Genomic DNA, 21797 nt, shown 5'->3' with positions numbered 1-21797 from the left:
ATAATTATTATTATTTATTGTCCCCGAACTTTTGGCTCGCCAATGGAGCGCTGGCATGACAAAATGCTTTGGTTTGCAAACCAGTGGACCAGAAAGATTATAACGGGAAGGTGACACGTGGAGATGTACCTAGGTACCAAAGAAAGTTGAGTTTTGTATTTAATTTTCATAATAATTGCAAAATTTTAGTCTATGGCTAAATGTAGGTATATGTATATTAGTCTATGGCGAAATTCTTACGTACGTCACACCTGTTACGTTCTGTGTGCCACGATAAACTCGAGGACCGATTCAATGCATAAAATGGATATTAAAGGTGAACGAGAAGACTCCGAACCTGTTGCAGAAGCGGAGAAATGGTTTGAGGTACCTGTGAATCATGATCCTAAAAGCCAGCTGCTTGCCTACATAAAGCAAGAGGACACCGACGAGGCCGGATACACTTTTGAGGTTAGTTTTTCATAACGGATTGTTGTACGTCGTAGTATTGTTTGTTTTGATATGTGTGTCGTCTGGCGTAATTAACAGTGTAGGTATGTATTTTGTGTACTAAAAACCGTATGCAAATTGCGACAAAGTTCCGAACGGCCTACGTCACCCGTATAACTCCAGTTAATTTTGCTGCTAACACTATCCCTGTAGGTACCTTTAACTATGAGTTTTCGTAACAATTGATACCACACCTAACATTGACATTGTTATTGATATAATTGCCCACAAACAAGGCATTTATTTCCATAACATAAAGTCAGCTGCTGTAAACATGGGACTCCGGATAAACGAAACTAAAACAAAATACATTCCTGTTCTCGACAGTGGAACACATAATAATACAAGCTTAATTACTGGCGGCCATTTTGAAACTGGATTCATTTGTTCTTCTAGGGTCCGTTGTCACGAACGTCATTTATTTTACAACGTTTTTATTAGCTCGTATTCTTATTTGTCCGGTGGTTGTTTATCCGGTACAAATCTTGCAATCGATTTTCAACTAACTTCGTGACTAGCTAGACATTTAAAACTTTTGGAATATATCAGAACACGATGCCAATTCATTTTTTAAATACTTTTAGCCATCTTTAAGTAGAATTGAATTCATTTTCAGTTAATTCTGTTTTGTATGAAAAGTTATTTCTATACCATTATTGGTTGCTAGGAGTCTGGGGTCCTAGCAACTAAATTCTTATTATATATGTGCGTTACTATGAAAATCAATATGAAATAATGTCAAAATGATATTTCAGTATTATTTCTATCAAGTACATTTTTTTTGATCGTTTAAGCTAGTCAAGTTAAGTTTATATGATTCAACAGAAAATTTAAAAACGTTGTATATAAAAAGTTCTTTTTATCTTGTAATTATTTTTTAATTAACATTGAGTGTTCTTATTCTAGAGGCTAATAGCGATTTAATTGGCCGACATAATTGAATATCGACAAGTTTCCTCCATTTATATTCATAATACTATTTTGTTTTATTTCAAATTAATTTATAGGTACTAGTTATGAATAATTGACATTGACAATTCAAATATTATCGTAGATCAGTACATATTATTGTTTGCAATATGCTTGTTATCATTATATTTTAAAATACTCGTTCGTATTGAAGTTTGTTGTTAGATAACAACAGACACCATATCCACATTGCAGAGTGTAAGAGCTGAGACCCCTAAAGTGTGTGGTCGTGCTTCACACGTGTTATCCGTCTTCTTAAAAATATTCTTGATTTTATAACATAATATTTTGTTTTTCAGACTATTGTTTCAGACCCGGCAATAATATCATTGAAGTCAGGCACTCAGCTAATTGACATCAAGACTGAGTTTATTAAAGACAATTATGAAGATCCGCAACAGGATTGTTCTCATTCAGAGCAAGTGAATCGGGTAAGTAGTTTTTTTTAAATAGTGACAGAAATACTGATCGTGTAAGAGATGGAATGAACTGAATTCCAGAAATATTAATTATTAATTAAAAAGATATACTTAATAGTTTTTATAGTTTTTTTGTCTGTTCTACAACAATTTAAAAAAAGCTACTCAAGTCCAACCGTTGTATATCCTATTGATTTACCATCTGAAAAACAAAACGAACTGCTTGACCACCGTTGAATGTGAAGTACCTACGTAACATTTTGTTTGCTATGGTGTTTAACTCCCATCGTTTTGGCCATTCTGAATCCCATGTGCACTGGACGTACCTACACCTCAGTTGTCACACTTTCCTTACAACATGCAGTACTTTCACCTTACGCATGCTTCTTCATGCGGTAAATGTAGGCCTATTCTATACTTATCGACCGCTAATGTGATAAAGTGATAGATATTATCAAACTAAGGGTAGGTTTGTACCAAAATATTAGCACTTGTACCAATTACAATCACTTGGTTGTAATTGTTGCAATAAGTACTATATTTTAACATCAGCAAGAGAAGTACTGTTAAATTTAGCGCTTATTGCAATTATTACAACCAACGTATTGTAATTGTTAAAATAAGTGCTAATACTTTGATACAACCCTACCCTAAGTTTGATAATATTTATCACTGTATTACTTTAGCGGTCGATAGGTACAGAATAGACCCACTGGAGGCGAAATAAAAGCCCGCACATGATTTCCGTTATAGCAGTGCTCCGCAACCTTTTCTCGCCCACAGCACACCAAAGGTCTTCTCAGAATTCTACGGCACACCACACGTAAAGCAATTTATATACCAAAATATGTACCCCACATCCTGAAGGGGAAGGAATTTCTATACCCCAGATTATACGATGAAAATTTAATAATAAAAAAAACATCTGGAGAAGTGGGGCACTACAAATATTCAGTGCTCCGGGTAAAACCTTATTGCTCCACTGCTCCGTGCTCCTGCTCCAACGCCCTGTGTGAGACTCTAAAATAGCGTTTTTCAAATGGTGTTCGAGATAAAATTAATGGTATTGATTGTATGTTTAGCGATTTTTTGTATTTATTAATGCATCCACTTGAATTATGGATAGTTGTCGGTGAAGAATAATTTATTAATTGTCGAGTAAATTGACATAAGTAATAATAATAAATCGTATCCTACAATCACATGTTTTAAAATATTCATACCAGCGTACTCTGTAAAATAGCGCCGCAGGCGACTTTTTCACCATTAGACCACATTTTTAATTTGTGTTTATCTCACTTATATAGTTGACCTGTCACGACGGCCCCTCTGAGCCTCGGTCCCCTGGCTAAAGCTCTGTCAGCCCCCCTTTCAGCCCAATTCTTTATTAACCGAAATCCAGAAAATAGCCAATGGAACATCGGCGAATTTCTGTTTTAGCGTCCCGTTGTTTCTCAATTCAACAAATTCCTATAGAATTTATAGGGAAAGTGCTTCTATAGAATTTTCGGCATTGTTTCCAGAAGGGTTTCGCATCCAGTCGTATTGATTGTATGAAAGTAATGATGAAATTTCTTTTGCAGCAAAGTTAAATGTTTTTGAGATGGATCCAAAATAAAGTGCTTGGTAGGTAGGTAGTAGGTGGTAGATCATTTGGTACATTTGTAGAGATACTAGTCTTAACATCTTCTACTTTATCAGAGCACGTCGATATATTTTCATTCTGATCTTGCATTGTTTTATTAAGTAAATACAGGTGCTCAAATATATTACCATCCATGTACAAAAATTTGGCTATTAACTTAGTAGTGTATAATATACAAAATTATTTGTATTGTTTTTTTGGAAACATTGCGCTGTGGTACACCTAGCATCGTCTCACGGCACACCTGTTGCGGAGCACTGCGTTATAGAACAATCTCCTACCAGATTTGCCAATACCAATAGTACGCTGCACCCTTATCAAACAGCAGATTTGTTTTATTTTAAAATGTTTTTATATTTTTTTGTTTTTTCAGAAAGCCACTAAACAATCTGATATTAATTTTCCGGGAGTCGATTTCAAAGTGGAGTATGTTGAAGACACAATAAGCCAAAGCATTCATAGGGATCCACAACCTGGTTGCTCTTATTCGGAATGCAATCCAGCAAATCAGGTATATAATCTAATCTCACCTGGGTACACCGGATCTTAAAATACTGCTTTATTTCCATGCAACATTCGGCATTTCACCTCAAGCACCTGGTCATATGGAATTTGGTGACTATAGGCATGGGAACAGCCCGTATATAAGGAAAACTGCTCGTTTGCTATATCATACATAAACTGATAGTAGGGTATGCCTCAAAAAATATATTACATTTATTGTTTTTTTTTTAAATTTTAAAATCTATATAATATACTAAACTAATTATTATTTTCACAACCCTTTCAGTAATGAATCGCATGCTAATTTCCAGTAACTTCATTTTAACTTCAAGTATCTTCCTGACACAAAACCCTGAAGCAAATATTAGAGTCCGCAACCCCGATGCTCTTATTTATAATGCATACTAGTAAATCAATTACTTATACAAATTTCTATGATTGTTTAACAATATAGTTACTATGACTTGCACTCAGGAAGAAGTACTAGCATACTGCTAAAAAATATGTAGGTCGTCAGCGAATATAAATAGAATTAGGATTATTTGATCAAAATAGATGGGGGACTTGCGTTTATTATGAATCCCCATAAGGTTAAGTAAACACATTTAGCCAGATTCCATGTAAGCGCTATCTTATACTATCATATCTAGTCTTCGGCATATCCTACGTAATGTAAAGCGCGACCCAAATTGAGGTGCATTTTGCCCACTGTCACAGGCTGCCGCTACGGGGAAAAAGTGTGTAATGTCGTTCTTGGTGTTAAAAATGAGACTGATGCTCCTATCCCGTAGCACATTTTGAACCTTTAAAGGAACATTGTCAGTTGGCAAAATCTTCTTTAATCACTAAAACAACAATGAGGTCACCTCAAATTGAACGGCACTGTATCGCCACCTGCATGACGTTTTGAACGATTTTATCATATTCCACAATCTGCCTGCACTTTTCGAATGTCATGTAAAAATCATGTTTCTTTTTGTTTTTAGCGGTTGGCATTATGTATTTGCGATAAGAACGTTGTATAATATCTATGGTCTGCTGTTTGGGTTCTATTATCAATGGATATCATGCCGCATGTATTTTAACGTACGCGCAAATAGAAACTGTTAATATTAAGTGAAATAAGCATGACTAATTATTAATAATTCAAATTACTAATGCATTATAGTAGGCACTCTTCATCAGTGTTATCCTTCAGAGAATTTACGAGAGGGTGCACGCTCTAAATATTCTGCAAAATGACGAAACCATAGACAAATTTTTTTGCCGAGACAGCGTGACAGTAGGCGACATGCACCTCAATGTGGGTTGCGCTTAACATACATTATAATGTAGTGTTGGGAATATAAACAATCGTCTGAAATGATATATTTATGATCCATCCGTTTTTACTTTAAATAAAGATACCGATATAACTTATCAACACACCATTTCTTTCTGTAAATTCTATTCTTCCTGTATGTCAAGATTTTTACAGTAATCTTTAAGGTTTGTGATATTTTCAATAATATTTTCTGATAAATCTATGTCGTATGCCTATATTATGTTAATGCGATACTTTACGTTCTTATAGTTAATTCCTGCATCCACTGCCATGGCATATTCCGCTAGTCTCAGATTGCCAGAGAGAATCATAGAAGAACAGGAGCCATACGATGAAATGCAGATTGCTTCTCAAGACATTAAAAAAGAATTGAGGCCATATGAAATGATTACTAATATAGACATTCCCACTGCTAAACGTAAGCATATACAATCTTACGCCATAGACCCCAAATTATTAGTAGCCGTAATAAAGCTAGAAAAAAAATCGTTTAATGAAACAAATTTTGCGTGCAGTTTTTGTTTTGATTTTTTTGCATCGCTATCTCTATTAAAGCTTCACAAAGCGTGTCATAAAAAATCAATATCGGATAAAATGGAAAATTTCAAAAGCATTCGATCTGATTTCAAGAATCTAAACATACTGTATCATTCTGAAGAAAAGCGATATAAATGTGACCAATGTTATTACTCATGTATAAGATCTAATGACATGAAAAGGCACAAATTGACGCATTCTGGAGGAAAGCCGTATAAATGTAATCAATGTGATTACTTTTCTATAACATCCTGTCAAATGAAAATACACGAAATGACTCATTCTGGCGAAAAGCCATTTAAATGTGATCATTGTAATTACTTAAGTATTTTTGCCGGTCAGATGAAAAAACACAAAATGACTCATTCTGGTGAAAAGCCATTTAATTGTGCCCAGTGTAATTACTCTTGTATAGATTCTAGTAATATGAAATTACACAAAATGACTCATTCTGGTGAAAAGCCATTTAAATGTGAACAATGTGATTATTCTTCTATACAATCGGGTGCAATGAAATTACACAAAATGACTCATGCTGGTGAAAAGCCATTTAAATGTGACCAATGTAACTACTCATGTATAAGATCTTGGCATATGAAAACACACAAAATGACTCATTCTAGTGAAAAGCCATTTAAATGTGACCAATGTAATTACTCAAGTATTTCATCAGGTCAGATAAAGAAACACAAAATGACTCATTCGGGCGAAAAACCATTTAAATGTGACCAATGTAATTACTCTTGTATAGCATCTAGTAGAATAAAATTACACAAAATGTCTCATTTTGATGAAAAGCCACTTAAATGTGATGTGTGTGCTTATTCGTGTATAACATCTAGCCACATGAATTTACACAAAATGATTCATTCTGGTGAAAAGCCTTTCAAATGTGACGACTGTAATTACTCTTGTAATCAATCTGGCAACATGAAAGTACACAAATTATCTCATTCTGTTCAAAGGCCTCTCAAATGTGACCAATGTAATTACTCTTGTATCCAATCTCGTAATATGAAAAAACACAAAATGACCCATTCTGGTGAAAAGCCTTTTAATTAAATGGCACCAATCTTACAACTCATGTATTAGATTTAGTTCCATGAAATTACACAAAATTAATCATTCTGGTGAATATCCATTTGAGTGCTTTTAGTGTGATTACTTGTCTATAAAATCTAGTGACATGAAAGTCCACAACATAGCTCTCTCTATCGAAGTCATTTAAATGTTGACAGTGTGATTACTAATGTATTACATGTGGTACGATAAAATTGCACAAAATTACTCATTCTGGTAAAAAAAAACCACTTAAATTTGACCAACATAATTGAACATGTATTATATCTGATTCGACGAATAATCAGAAATGACAAATTCTCGTTGAAAGTATTTATGATCAATGAGATTATTCATGTATTATATCCGGTGGGATATCATCATTGGTGAAAAGCGCTTTAAATTTGGTTTTAGTACCTTCTCATGTATAACGCCCATTAACATAAAAATATATAAATTTACACTATTGGGTGAAAAGTTTAAATGTAACTTATAAAATAAACATGTATATCAAAGTTCAGGATGAAAACAAAAAATTAACTCATATTGGCTGATATAAGATATAGTGACAATTTCATTCGATTAAATAAAAAAGCATGGGTGTCTTTTTAGAAACAGTATTATTCATGTATTTTAAATTAGTCCAAAACTTTACCATATATCAGTCGAATAAGTCATTTTAAATTCTTATCGCATGGCATCAACACTACTTCATGAGAATTGAAATGATATAGCATTGTTGAAATTACCAAATTATCAAAATAGTGTTTTTTTGACAACTATAAAATTACACAAGATATGAAAATCAAACAGTTATATTTGTAATATACGTGTGTTATGCGTTAGAACATTATTTTTATCTGCCTATTGACACACCCCTGGGACGTTGGTCCTCTACTGACGTCCACCCTGGAATATTTGAAAGGTCTTAACATCTAACCTGATACAATAGTCACTTGGATAAATAAACCGTACCTATGCCAAAATTCCTTGATTACTAAAAATGATTATTTTCAGGAGTAAGTCCCACATCTTATGATTTCAAAGTTATTTGTGTAAGACGTGAATAAAAACCCTGGTTAGGTGGTACGAATGATGATAAATGAGTTTGACTTTCTGTGTAGAAATGTATAAATTAGAACATAAGCCTGCATGTAACATGTTAATATTTTGACCAATGTAAACGAACCATAAGTGCAAATTTGTTGTTTGGAGAAAATCAAGTTTGAAGTTTGAAGATTTTTCAATTATTTATTAAAAATCAAATAATTGCATACTGCAATTTTTTTGTATTCGTGTTATAATAAAGTGTTAAAAAATAAAAAAAAAAACCATCAGAAAGCCTTATTTTTGCACTTGTGATCTTTTTGCATTTGAAAGTAAATGTAAGGACATGGCAAATAAAGCAAAATTATTCAAAACCATAATTTATTACCAAATATAAAATAGATAAAAAGGTATAAAAGTAAGGAACAAAATTGAAATAACCTAACCGTATACGAGTAAACGCAGCAGCGTGCGTGCTGTCGGTTTTTAAGGCTCATTTTTTGTGTTCATAACTAATTCTAACACACAAAATGGTGCCTGTGCCATATTAATTCGGTTGTATCTTTTTTAACAACAGACAATAATTACCTATGTACAGTCAACACGAAAGAATGAATCGGTTTGACAATGTTGAGCTATCCGATGTGGTATAGGAAGACCCAACACGTTACTAGAGATTTATAGTTTTTAAGTATTATTAATTATTCTATTTTATTTTATATCTTACTCTATATTTGTTTCCATATTTTATTTTTGCTGATTATTTAAATTTGTAATAATACGAAAATAAATATGTTAGGTACCTATAATTAATTTCATCAACTGTTTGTTAATGCTCACTGTGTCGAGCTAAAAATATAACGTTTTACCCTGTTAATTCTTCGTGAAGCTATTATAACATTTCAAATTAAAAAAAAAATATAATATATAATATTTGTAAATAATAAGAATTGGTTTCGCTAAGAGCATTTTCAACGAAAATGTATTAAATATCTTGAAGTGTTTTATAATAAACACCTACTGTTCTATTTTATTATTATTATTATTTTTCATTATACATTTATTATGTATATGTATACGATAATAAAAACTATATCGTTAATATAATTATATTGTAAATTTAGTACTTCGACTATTTTTTTGTACAAAATACATTTATTTTTTCTCCAAGAAAAATATCTTTTGCGTCTTCATCGTGCGTCATTGCTATAATGCAAGATTCATAACACTCTAAAATCATACATGTTAATTTCAAAAGTCCTCAAAATGGTATTTAAGTTTCAAAGTTCCCTAAAATGAAAATCATTTGATTTTTAATTTATACTCATAGTAAAATATGTAGAAAGTGGGTGAAATATATTAAATAGGTATAATGCTCTTTATAATGTATTAATCACCATACCATACAAAACTCTATATTTGCGTACACCTTGCCATTGTCTAAAATATTCCAAAAATCAGACTGACTTTTTAACTGCCCTAACTTTTTTGTTGACGATGTTGTGGGTGAACTAAATACAGTTCGCAGAATTACAGAATTTTCGTTTAAACTTATTTATGATGAAGTGTGTGCAAAAGCCAATAACTTTAATGTTGAAATAAAAAAAGCCGCGAACTACACTGAAACAAACATTGAGGTGTAATGTTCCAGATGATTCAGTAGAAGAGTATTTCAGAAGAACTATCTTTTTTCCATTTATGACCAAAAATAAGGTCAGCTCAATGAACATTTCATGCGACATCGCGAAGTACTGAAGCAGTTTTTAACAGCTCTTCTTGCAAACGGAAAAGATGCTCCAACAGAAAGAGCATTGGAAGAATTTCGAGACCTGTGCGAATTTTATGACCGTGATATGCCTTCTACAAATCTTGCAATTTTGAACGCCGAATTGAAATAAAATTATGATATAAAAAGTTCGATAAGTAAATCAAATGCAGTCACACTCCATGCAGAAATGCTGTTGATGCCATTTCAAATACAGGGAGATTAAAGTAACCACGGCGGAAGTAATTCAAGACCTTTGTAAGAAGGTTTGATTTATGACTGTGCGGCAGACGGGCGAGTTTAGATGTGAGAGCCGGCTTATGAAGAAAGCTAGACGTCGGTCACCACTTGACTTTTACCGTCTATTGAGTACCTACTTGAAATGTTTGCTATTGGTCCGTAGCTCAATAGGTAAGAGCAGTAGACTTTATTCTAATAAAAATCTTGTAGCTAATCTATATAGTTGTTGCCTACCTAGGTAGGTACCTAATATTAATTCAAAGTAGGTATCAATACGTACGTTTTATCTACATGTAATTTCCCTTCTCTAGGCCATAGAGAGTTTAAAAATTGACAGTTTATTAAATAACATCCCTTATATTACTTTGTCTTACAATAATTATAATGACGTAATAAAAATATTATCTTTTGGGATAATAATCTTCATGCGAAATCACTCACCTATCGACATAGGTAGGTACCTACCTACTTAATTTTATTGTTAATCAAAAAATGATCAAAAGTCAATTCCATACCTTATAATAATTATGGTTGGTTTCGACTGCTCACTACGTCAGGGGTCGGCAAACTCTTGGACCAAAGGAACCAAATATGAGTGGCACAACGGTAAAAAAAATTCGGGAGCCATACGTATATTTTTATAACAATGATTTATTTACTACTTTGGACGCTGAAGACGCACATGCGCGTAATGACCAGGCGGCCGATCGATGTAATTAACGTGCATTTTAAAGGTGCTAATTAAAATTTCATTATATAATCAGCAGCGAATGAGTTATAATTGTTTATTAATTTATTAAGTGAAGAAGATTTCCCGAATCAAACTAACGAAAATACCTATATGTTTTTATTGTTGAAATTATATATAATTTTTACAAAATACGAATTACAAAAATTTTCATTTGCAAAACTGGCAACACGGTTAACTATTTTTGTCTATGGAGAAATGCTTACGCACGTCACGCCTGTAACGTTCTGTGTGCCACGATAAGCTCGAGGACCGATTGTATGCATAAAATGGATATTAAAGGCGAACAAGAAGACTCCGAACCTGTTGCAGAAGCGGAGAAATGGTTTGAGGTACCTGTGAATCATGATCCAAACAACCAACTGCTTACCTACATAAAGCAAGAGGACACCAATGAGGCCGAATACACTTTTGAGGTTAGTTTTTCATAACGGGATTGTTGTACGTCGTAGTATTGTTTGTTTTAAGATGTGTGTCGTCTGGCGTAATTAACGGTGTATGTATTCTGTGTACTAAAAACCGTGTGCAATTGCGACACAGTTCCGACCGGCCTTCATAACCCGTATAACCCCAGTTAATTTTGCTGCTAACACTGTTTGGCTTTAACTATGAGTTTTTTTTTAACAATTAATTGATAACACACCTTAAATTGTCATTGTTATTGATATCATTGCCCACAAACAAGGCATTTATTTCCATAAAATAGAGTCACCTGCTGTAAACTCCGGATAAACGAGACTAAACATAACACCTTCCTGTTCTCGAGAGTGCAACAAATGATCATACAAGCTTTATTATTAGCGGCGACGATTTCGAAACTGGATTCATTTGATTTTCTAGGGTCCGTTGCAATGACATTATTAAATGGACGACGCATTCAATACAGTAGCTAGCAAGTAAACTCGCGCATTCGCATGTTTACGAAAACGTCACGCAATTCCATTAGGTACGCGATATCACGCATCGGGAATTTATAGCAATATGACCTTTATTGTGATGGCGTGTCCGTTGTCACAAACAGTTATAACACAAACGACGAAGTAAATCGCGGGATCATTTATTTTACAACGTTTTTCTTAGCTCGTATTCTTATTTGTCCGGTACAAATCTTGCAACCGATTATTACCTAACTTCGCGACTAGCTAGACATTTGAAACTTTTAGGGTATATCAGAACACGATGCCAATGCATTTTTTAAATACTTTTAGCCATCTTTAAGTAGATTTGTATGAAAAGTTATTTCGGAAGAAATCCGTAATCCAATCCACTATTATTGGTTGCTGGCACCTAGCTACTAAATTATTAATATATACGTGCGAAATCAATATCAAATGTCATTTTTACATTTCAGTATTACTTATTTCTATCAAGTACTTACAATTTTTTTTGATCGTTTAAGCTAGTCAAGTCAAGTTTATATGATTCAACGGAAAATTTAAAAACGTTGTATATAAAAAGTTCTTTTTATATTGTTATTATTTTTATTTAACATTGAGTGTTCTTATTCTAAAAATTAATAGCGATTCAATTGCCCGACATAATTGAATATCGACAAGTTTCCTCCATTTATATTCATAAAACTATTTTGTTTTATTTCAAATTAATTTATAGGTGTTAGTTATGAATAATTGACATTGACAATTCAAATATTATCGTAGATCAGTACATATTATTGTTTGCAATATGCTTGTTGTCATTATATTTTAAAATTCTCGTTCTTATTGAAGTTTGTCGTTAGATAACGACAGACACATCATGTCCACATTGCAGAGTGTACGAGCTGAGACCCCTCAAGTGTGTGGTCGAGCTTCGCACATGTTGTCGATCTTCTTAAAAATATTCTTGATTTTATTACATAATATTTTGTTTTTCAGACTATTGTTTCAGACCCGGCAATAATACCATTGAAGTCAGGCACTCAGCTAATTGACATCAAGACTGAGTTTATTGAAGACATAAAATACTTATTCAATTATGAAGATCCGCAACAGGGTTGTTCTCATTCAGAGCGAGTGAATCGGGTAAGTAGTTTTATTTTAAATAGTGACAGAAATATTGATCGTGTAAAGGGAGGCCCGAAAAGTTTAACACAAATGTAGCCACAGGTTTTCAGTTTGCAAATGCATAGTTTATAAAGTGCCTGGGGACCGGGCATAACACACATTACACATTTACTCCAATAGTTTAAAAAAGTTGGCGCTACTTTTTTCAGGACTATTACATATTTTAAATAACTGATTGTGCGTTGCAATTTGATGTGATACCTTTATGATGCTTGCAATACTTAAATAGTAACTCCCGTGTAAAATTTAGGAAACATTACTTTAAAACACCACACCGCCCTTAACCTCAGCGATAGGTAGGTGGGCCCTTCAGGATGTGGGGCCCATGATAGAATCCATTTGTCAATGAACGATGATGAGTTTGGATTGACTACTATTGAAAAAGAAAAAAAATGATAGAATTATTATGCGACAATTCATTGAAATAAAAACCCTAGCTCAATTTTGGTTAAACCGAAGTGAAGAATAATATAATACTTTGTCAATAAAAGTAATACAAGTTGTAAGTAAAGTACTGCTGCCATTTAATCGTTACATTATATTTATCCGAAACGGGATTTTCTACATTAGCTGCAATGAAATCCAAATATTGATCCCGTTTAGTAGAAAAAGATCACTTTATGCTAATAAACACGCACATCCATCGCATGAAAAATAAATAAATTTAAAAAATAATATAATATAAGTAATAAAGCCTTGTTTATTTTTATAATTAAGTTTTTTTTTCATTTTTGTATTACTTAGTACATTGTTGGCTATTTAAAAAGATGTCTGTATTATTTAATGAAATAACGGGTGGGAGGCGCTAAGATTAGATTTTCTTTAAAGGGAGGCGTAGTAGCATAAAGTTTAAAAACCACTGGTATAAGAGATGGAATGAACTGAGTTCCAGAAATAATTACAAAAAATATACTTAATAGTTTTTATAGTTTTTTGTCTATTCTACAACAATTAAAAAAACAACTACTCAAGCTCAACCGCTGTATATCCCGTTGATTTTCCATCTGGTTTGAATAAATTTTACAACGTTAAAAAATAAAAGCCGATGTTTTATTAATAAAAACAAAACGAATCACTTGACCACCGTTGAATGTGAAGTACCTACGTAACATTTTGTTTGTTATGGTTTTTAACTCCACCGTTTTGGTCATTCCAAATCCCATGTACACTGGACGTACCTACACCTCAGTTGTCATACTTTCCTTACAACATGTAGTACTTTCACCTTACGCATGCTTCTTCATGCGGTAACTGCAGGCATAAAAGCCCGCACATGATGTCCGTTATAGCAGAACTCCGCAACCTTTTCTCGCCCACAGCACACCAAAGGTCTTCTCAGAATTCCACGGCACACTACACGCAAAGCAATTTATATACCAAAATATGGACTCCACAGCCTGAAGGGGGACCCCAAGCCAGGATTTTTGGTGGGACCCGCTACCTATCGCTTAGGTTAAAGTCAGTGTGATACATGTGATACCGGAGCGTTGGAGCAGACCCTTTTATATACCCCAGATTATAGGATAAAAATTTAATAATAAAAAAAACATCCGGAGCAGTAGGGAAATTCAGTGATCCGGGTAAAACCTCATTGCTCCATTGCTATGTGCTCCTGCTCCAACCCTCTGTGTGAGACTCTCAAAATAGCGTTTTTCAAATGGTGTTCGTAATAAAATTATTGATATGGATAGTTGTCTGGTGAAGAATAATTTAATTATTTGTCGAGTTAATTGACATAAGGTATAATTATAAATTTTATCCTACAATCGCATGTTTTAAAATATTAATACCAGCATACCCCATAAAATAGTGCCGCAGCCACTTTTTTTACTATTAGAGCACGTTTTTAATTTGTGTTTATCTCACTTATATAGTTCATCTGCCACGCCGGCCGCCTCTGAACCTCGGTCCCCAGGCTAGAGCCCTGTCAGCCCCCCTTGTGGGGACCATGCACTAAAATTACATTAATTTATGTTTTTTTTAATTTAATAAATAATTAAATATCAACAGAACACGCGACGAATAACTAAATGGTACATATTTCTATGTATGTGTATTATCAATATAATAACTAATTAAGGGGGGACATGCTCGTCGAAGGTCATAATTGAGTTTTTATTGTATTTTCAAACCATGATCCTGGACACTCCTTAAACGTTGTAGATGATCTATTTATATAATTTTGAAGCCTTATTATCCTTTATAGTTATTTTAAACATTTGATGACTGCATGAAGTATTTTTGTTACATAAAATAGTATTCTTTTAAACCTCTCGCTCTTATGTTTTAGAATATAGTCATATTTCGGTACATAACTGTGCAGTGGTGTTAAGATTTTTTACATTTATTAATTTTTAAACGCATTTATAAAACCATAAGTATAATTTATTGTGAGATAATTTTTGTAAAACATTCACGATAAAAAAATATTTTGATAATCTCTGTGATCCCAAATTTGACAAGAATTAGGCATTTTATTAGTCAAAAAATCGGCAAGATTAACACATTTGAATATGATTCTAAATATATTTATTATAAGCTATGTTTTTGACCATTTAAGTGTAATAAAAATCTTATGAATAATGATTGCTTTATAATAGTTATTGATCTAAGAATAAGGTAGTGTTTTTTTGAAATACGCCATTTCTTTTGTCATTCCCCAGTGGTTAAGCTACAACATACGGCCGTAGCCATAAATTGACAAACTATAATTGAAATAGGGAGTAAAATGATATTGACGCGCGTGTTTGAACATGTACCGTTTAAAAAAAAATAAAAATAAAATCAGTTAGGTACATGTTCAAACACGCGCGTTAACATAATTTTACTCCCTACTTTAATTATAATTTTTCATTTTATGGCTACGGCCGTATGATGTAGCTTAACTACTAGGGAATGACAAAAGAAATGGCGTATTTCAAAAAAACACCACCTTATTCTTAGGTCAATAACTATTTTAAAGCAATCATTATTCATAAGATTTTTTATCACACTTGAATGGTCAAAGACATAGCTTATAATAAATATATTTAGAATCATATTCAAATGTGTTAATCTTGCCGATTTTTTGACTAATAAAATGCCTAATTCTTGTCAAATTTGGGATCACAGAGATTATCAAAATAATTTTTTATCGTGAATGTTTTACAAAAATTATCTCATAATAAATTATACTAATGGTTTTATAAATGCGTTTAAAAATTAATAAATGTAAAAAATCTTAACACCACTGCACAGTTATGTACCGAAATATGACTATATTCTAAAACATAAGAGCGAGAGGTTTAAAAGAATACTATTTTATGTAACAAAAATACTTCATGCAGTCATCAAATGTTTAAAATAACTATAAAGGATAATAAGGCTTCAAAATTATATAAATAGATCATCTACAACGTTTAAGGAGTGTCCAGGATCATGGTTTGAAAATACAATAAAAACTCAATTTTGACCTTCGACGAGCATGTCCCCCCTTAATGTGCTGACTGAGCTTTTTTCAATGAACGTAAATGTTTTATATATTTATATAACTTGATATTTGAAAGAGCAACACGAAATTCTCGGTCAAGACCCTATTTAATTAATTATTTTTAATTATAACTTGAGTTGAAAAACTTTTCTCACCTAGGTATGTCGTAGAAAATGGGAGCTGAACTGCGATAGCCTTGTCGAAAATCAGAGGAAATTCTTTATTAACCGAAATCCAGAAACGAGCCAATGGAACATCGCCGATGTTCAGTTTTAGCGTCCCGTCGTTTATTAATTGCAAATTCCTCTAGAGCAGGGAGGGGCAAACTTTTTGGCTGGAGGGCCAAATTCAAGAATTCAAAATGCGTGGCGGGCCGCAAGTAAAATACCATTTTTAGATATACACTATTTATTATCACGAAAAATAAACATTACAAAAAAATTAATGAGAAGAATGAAACTGTTGTACATTTTTGAACATTTTTTTAAATTCAGGTGTTAATTTTGTAGTTGATATTCTCAAAACTGCTTGTAAATGGGCATCGGAGATATTTGATCGTAAAGAATTTTTATTGAGGTTCATGATCGAAAATGTTTGTACATATGTAGGTTGATCCAAAATTAACGAACATTTTTCTTGCATAATCTTTACATTAGTCGAATTTGTCTGAATTAAGGGCATTGTAAAATTTGGAGATTTCTTCACGACGATGCAATTTTCTTAAATCAGTGTCACACTGCAGATCAATAATCTCAAGTTGTAGCTCTGTCGGTACACTATCAATATCAAAATGGATCGCGTACTATTGCTAAACAAATTTTAATCTATTGTCAATATTTTTTAAAAAATATATAAAAAAGTTATTCGTTATCAGAAGTACAATTAATGATATCGGGCCGCAAAAAAATACCCGGCGGGCCACATGCGGCCCGCGGGCCGCAGTTTGCCCCCCTCTGCTCTAGAGCTTATAGGGAAAGTGCTTCTATAGAATTTTCGGCATTGTTTCCAGAAGGGTTTTGCATCCAGTCGTATTGATTGTATGAAAGTAACGATGAAAATTCTTTTTCGGCAAAGTTAAATGTTTTTGAAATGAATCTAAAATTAAGTGTTTGTTTTCAATGGTGGTCTGGTAGGTCCTTTGGTATATTTGTAAAGATCCTTGTCTTACCTCCTAATTTATCAGAGCACGTCGATATATTTTCATTCTGATCTTGCATTGTTTTATTAAGTTAATACAGTTTCTCAAATATATTACCATCCATATACTAAAATTTGGCTATTAAGTAAGTACCTATTGTACAATATACAAAATTATTTGTATTGTTTTTTAAGAGGATTGCGCTGCGGCACACCTAGCATCGTCTTACGGCATACCGGTTGCGATGCACTGCGTTATAGAACAATCTCCTACCAGATTTGCCAATACCGATAATAGGCTGTACCCTTATCAAATAACCGATTTGTTTTATTTTAAAATGTAGTTATAAATTATTGTTTTTTCAGAAAGCCACTAAACAATCTGATATTAATTTTCCGGGAGTCGATTTCAAAGTGGAGTATGTTGAAGACACAATAAGCCAAAGCATTCATAGGGATCCACAACCTGGTTGCTCTTATTTGGAATGCAATCCAGCAAATCAGGTATATAATCTAATCTAAGCTGGGTACACCGGATCTTAAAATACTTAAAACGTGTTTATTTCGCATTAATCGCATACTAATTTCCAGGAAGTTGATATTTACAAGTATCTTCCTGACACAAAACCCCGAAGCAAACATTAGAGTCCTCAATCCCGATGCTCTTATTTATAATGTATACTAGTAAATCAATAACTTTTACAATTTTCTATGATTTTTAACAATATAGTTACTATGACTTGCACTCATGTAGGTCGTCAGAAAATATAAATAGAATTTGGATTATTTGATCAGAATAGATGGGAGACTTGTGTTTTATTATGAATCCCCATAAGGTAAAGTAAACACATTTAGCCAGATTCCGTAAAAGTGCTATCTTAAGGTCTTACGCATACCCTACGTAGTGTTAAGCGCAACCCAAATTGAGGTGCATTTCGCCTACTGTCATGGGCTGCCGCTACGGGAAAAAGTGTGTAATGTCGTTCTTGGTGTAAAAATGTTATCAGACTGATGCCCCTATCCCGTAGCACATTTTGAACCTTTAAACGAACATTGTCAGTTGGAAAAATTCTCCGTAATCACTAAAACAATCATGAGGTCATCTCACATTGAACGGCACTGTATCGACACCTGCATGACGTTTTGAACGTTTTTATCATATTCCACAATATGCCTGCACTTTTCGAATGTCATGTCAAAATCACGTTTTATTTTGTTTTTAGCGGTTGGCATTATGCAATTGCGATAAAAACATTGTATATTATCTATGGTCTGCAGGTTGGGTTCTATTATCAATGGATATCATGCCGCATGTATTTTAACGTACGTGCACATAGAAACTGTAAATATTAATTGCAATATTAATGATTAATTAATAATAATTCAAATTACTAATGCATTATAGTAGGCACTCTTCACCAGTGTTATCCTTCAGTGAATTTACGAGAGGGTGCACGTTATAAATATTCTACAAAATGACGAAACTATAGACTAAATTTTTGCCGTGACAGTAGGCGACACGCACCTCAATGTGGGTTGCGCTTGACATACATTATAATGTAGTGTTGGGAATATAAACAATCGTCTGAAATGTATATACTTAAATAAAGAGACCGATATAACTTATGAACACACCATTTCTTTCTGTAAATTCTATTCTCCCTGTATGTTAAGATTTGTGCATTAATCTTTAAGGTGTGTGATATTTTTAATGTTTTCTGATATAACTATGTCATATGCCTATATGTTAATGCGATACTTCACGTTCTTATAGTTAATTCCTGCATCCACTGCCATGGCATATTCCGCTAGTCTCAGATTGCCAGAGAAAATCATAGAAGAACAGGAGCCATACGATGAAATACAGATTGCTTCTCAAGACATTAAGAAAGAATGGAGGCCATATGAAATGATTACTAATATAAACAGTCCCACTGCTAAACGTAAGCATACACAATCTTACACGATAGACCCCACATTATTAGTAGCCGTAATAAAGCTAGAAAAAAAATCGTTTAATAAAGCAAATTTTGCGTGCAGTTTTTGTTTTGATTTTTTTGCATCGTTATCTCTATTGAAGCTTCACAAAGCGTTTCATAAAAAATCTATAGCGGATAAAATGGAAAATTTCAAAAGCATTCGATCTGATTTCAAGAATCTAAACATTACGAATCATTCTAAGGAAAAGCAATATAAATGTGACCAATGTAATTACTCATGTATAAGGTCTTGTGACATGAATAGGCACAAAATGACTCATTCTGGAAAAAAGCAATATACATGTGACCAATGTAATTACTCATGTATTAGATCTAGTGACATGAGAAGGCACAAAATGACTCATTCTGGTAAAAAGCCATTTAAATGTGACCAATGCGATTACTCTTGTAGAGAATTTAGTAATCTGAAAGCACACAAAATGACTCATTCTGGGGAAAAGCCATATAAATGTAATCAATGTGATTACTCTTGTATTCAGTTAGGTAACATGAAAACACACAAAATGACTCATTCTGGTGAAAAGCCATTTAAATGTGACCAATGTAATTACTCATGTATTTCATCTAGTACTTTGAAAATACACAAAATTACTCATGCTGGTGAAATGCCATTCAAATGTCTTCAATGTGATTACTCATGTAGGAGATATTATAGTATGAAATTGCATAAAAAGACACGTCATTCAGTTGTAAACCTCTTAAACAGTCAATGCTTTTAGTTTTAGTTTGTTATACCTCCCTTTCGAAACATTAACTATTATGATTTGATTATGCCTTTAACATTTTCGAATTCTTTGTACTGTGTAACACTGGTCTAATGTATTTATTAATCATCTATATCAGTGGTTCTCACGTGAAATTTAACTGTGGCCGCACAATTAAAATTGACATTTCTGTGGAAATGTCAGATGGGCGCACCAAATTTCACTTTTGTTGTGATTGAAAAATTTAAAACTAAATTTTATTAAGGTATTGAAAAAATGTATCAATTTATTTAAAGAAAAACCATTTGAAAAAATAATTTCTTTTAAACATTGAATACGTGTATTAATTAAGGCGCTAAGTACCAAAATAATAAATACTGACATTTTTATATAAAAATATTCTACATACCAACGCCAATAACTTCAACTATAGTCTAAGTGCCTCAAGCAAGTCAAAAAAACACAGCAAAATAATTAAACCTGTCGACGCTGTAAATCCGTTGTCAACAGCATTCAATATAAAATAGCTGACGATGGTGTGTTGACACTTGCGAGTTCTTAATACCTAAAATTATAGAAGCTGCCGTGATTGCTTCACACTGTAAAACTACATTTTTCAAAAGGTCTGCTTCATGAAATTTTACTGCAATGACTCGGTATTTTGTAACTACAGGCAATACTACTTTTTGGTACTTAGAGCCTTATTTAATACACGTATTCAATATCTATTTATGTGTTTAAAAATAATGCAAATGGAAATTACTCAATACTCCTTTTTTTCCAATGCGAGCCGCATGGCTGCTTCTAAGTATACATCTGTCAACTGGCTTCGATATTTGTTCATTATCAAGTGCCTTACACTGAATGATCTTTCTCAGAACACAGTAGTAAAAAAAATTGATAATATTATTATAACAATAATTGTATCTAATTCTTTGAATTGACTTGATTCTTTGTCAACGTATAACTTCGACCAAAATTTTTCAACTGTGGTATTATTAAAATGATTATTAAGTACTTGGTCATGACTCATTTCGAATAACGCATATTTAACGTTGTCCCAGTTAATTACATTAATTTCAAAATTAATAACAATGATAGTCCGTAGTTTCATTTTTGACCGTTCTTTAGATAAGTTTATAGTACTGTACGCGTTTTTATAATGTTGAAAATGTATAGGTTTTGCTTCTCACCAAAAAAACAACAGAGTATTTAAGAAATTCCGAGATCCCTTTTTATCCAGGTACCTTTTCCAACCAAAAACGCTTCCCGAAGAATAAAAAACAAATATTTAAACCGAAATCAAGGGTTTTATTTAGGTAGGTACGTTTTTTGAGCATTTTTTTCCAGGATATCCAAATGTTCTTTAATTGCGAAATTATAGTCGGTAGGTATTTTTCACCAATTTCTTGTACACAAATATAGAAATTTTAGTACCTACCTACTTTTTGCGTATTTTTTTAAATATAAAGCTTACTTTCGTCCTCCGATTAAAAAAATGATGTATGATATTGTGGAGTTTTTGTATAATTATAATATTAGGGCCCAGATTTAAATGCTAGTGCATGTTTTGTTAGGGTGTATGCACAGCTATGGGAGTTGCACAGAAATCCGTTTCGAAAGACGCAGAATCCAGAAATAAAATTTTATTGTGCAAATAAATGTATATTTGAGACAT

At 32.8% G+C, this 21797-nt stretch overlaps 2 long non-coding RNA genes across 2 annotated transcripts; both read left to right on the top strand.

Moving 5' to 3' along the window:
* The first annotated feature begins 219 nt into the window (after positions 1-219).
* On the top strand, positions 220-8259 carry LOC147074187 (uncharacterized). The gene is made up of 4 exons (XR_015070236.1): positions 220-450; positions 1758-1889; positions 3896-4033; positions 5600-8259. It is a non-coding gene; the product is annotated as an uncharacterized LOC147074187 (long non-coding RNA).
* Positions 8260-10950: 2691 nt separating this feature from the next.
* LOC147074186 (uncharacterized) lies at positions 10951-21418 on the top strand. Its single transcript, XR_015070200.1, has 4 exons — positions 10951-11162; positions 12621-12767; positions 17782-17919; positions 19190-21418. It is a non-coding gene; the product is annotated as an uncharacterized LOC147074186 (long non-coding RNA).
* The last annotated feature ends 379 nt before the right edge of the window (positions 21419-21797 follow it).

Source organism: Rhyacophila brunnea, unplaced genomic scaffold (genome assembly GCF_057557595.1).
Source record: "Rhyacophila brunnea isolate RB1 unplaced genomic scaffold, BYU_Rbru_1.0 scaffold_16, whole genome shotgun sequence".
Taxonomy (NCBI): Eukaryota; Metazoa; Arthropoda; class Insecta; order Trichoptera; family Rhyacophilidae; genus Rhyacophila; species Rhyacophila brunnea.
Note: the sequence above shows the minus strand (reverse complement) of the source record. Positions and strands in the feature narration are given on the sequence as shown.